The sequence below is a fragment of the Delphinus delphis genome, chromosome 15 (assembly GCF_949987515.2).
Source record: "Delphinus delphis chromosome 15, mDelDel1.2, whole genome shotgun sequence".
Taxonomy (NCBI): Eukaryota; Metazoa; Chordata; class Mammalia; order Artiodactyla; family Delphinidae; genus Delphinus; species Delphinus delphis.
This window is the reverse complement of record NC_082697.1, coordinates 44264288-44265910: the sequence shown is the minus strand read 5'-3', so window position 1 is coordinate 44265910 and position 1623 is coordinate 44264288. Positions and strand designations below refer to the sequence as shown.

The following is a 1623-nucleotide window of genomic DNA, read 5'->3' as shown; positions in this document are numbered from 1 at the left end:
AATTACATTTAAACTTTTAAGAGGGAAAAAAAGTCTATAAATGTTAGACGACTATATAAGGAAGTATTCACTGCTGGGTTGTTTTAAGATACATTCTCTATCCAGGACCTCGTAATAAACCTTGAAAACAGCACAGTGGCATTTCTTAGCCGAAACCAGTGAAATGCGTCTGGCCATAATAGCATTTTCTCAGTCGGCGCAAAACCATGAATCACCCGTTTCTCTAAGGACTTCATTAGTTTCAATGCAAGAGACTCTAATTCCCCCCCCCCCCCATTTATCTTATGGCAATAAAAACCATTTACTTACCATGGATCCCAAAGAATAGATTAAGCTGATAAAAAAAAGTATAAGATTAACAAGTGCAATTTACTTGGCAGATGGAGGTATTTTACCATTTTATCAAGTTGTTCTCTCTCTGGAGGGAAGCTGTGTGTTGATACTTCACAACCGAGACCAAGCTGGGGCCAGTCAGACGTCAGTGTTAGGGGAGGTGAAGACTGATCATCGCTGTGGACCAGGGAATGCTCTCCTTGCATCACCAAAGAAGATAAGAAAGGATCTTTCCTTGCACTCTCTAAATTTAACAAAGTTGTAAGTGTGCTTTGGCAGCATATAGAATAAAACTGGAACAATACAGAGAATAGCATGGTCCCTGCACAAGGATGACACACAAATTCATAAAGCATTCCTTATTTAAAAGAAAAACAGTTTTTAAGTATACTGCTATAGTAAAAAGAACCACACACACATACAAACAAACATAAACACACACACAATAAAACAATATTATAGGTGGCAAAAATAGGAAGATGGAGTCTATAGATGCTATCTATACTTCTTAAATTAAGACATAAGTGGACTTATTATTCATAGGTGTGACATATGAATAATAATGTCAACTAAAAATGTACTATAATTCCTCCAAATTACTGGAAGGCAAACACACGTATACCTCAAATATCAAAAAGAAAAGAAAAGAGAGAAAGAAAGAGAAAGAGAGAGAGAAAGGAAAAGAAAGGGGAAAACAAAGAAAAGAAAGGAAAGGCGATTTTTAGAGCAAATGATGGAAATAAAGAGTATATTGAAAACAAATAATAATCTCAAAAGTAAAGCTAGTAACATGTAAAACATAAAATGGCATGTTTGATTAGTACATTTGGATGACATGACACTAATAAATGTAGAATAAATGTAAATAAAATGTAAATAAAAAAGAAACTAATGAAATCAGATTAGACAAAGAGTGACCACGCAAATGTTAACAAAGAGAAAGCTAGGACTCACGGTAATAATATCAGACAAAGATAAAGTTAAAGCAAAAATGATAAACTAACACGCAAAGGATACCAAATATTAATACATGGTCTCACCTACAGTGATAATGCAACTGTATTTTATGCAGTAAATAACATAGGAAAACAACATAAAGCATAAATCTAGAAACTTCTAAAATAAATCAACAAAACCCAGAAGTAGTATAAGACCAACTCATCCTTATGATATCATGACTGATCAAGTGGATAAAATTTCTCAATTAATTAAGGAGGCAGAGTCATGGTTCTGAAGCCTGAATTACCCTCAGCCCAGGTGAGTTTGTTCAAACACAAATCGCTGGGCCCC

At 34.5% G+C, this 1623-nt stretch overlaps 1 pseudogene; it reads left to right on the top strand.

Annotated features, from left to right (window-relative positions):
• Positions 1-600: 600 nt before the first annotated feature.
• On the top strand, positions 601-700 carry LOC132439074 (U6 spliceosomal RNA; annotated as a pseudogene).
• The last annotated feature ends 923 nt before the right edge of the window (positions 701-1623 follow it).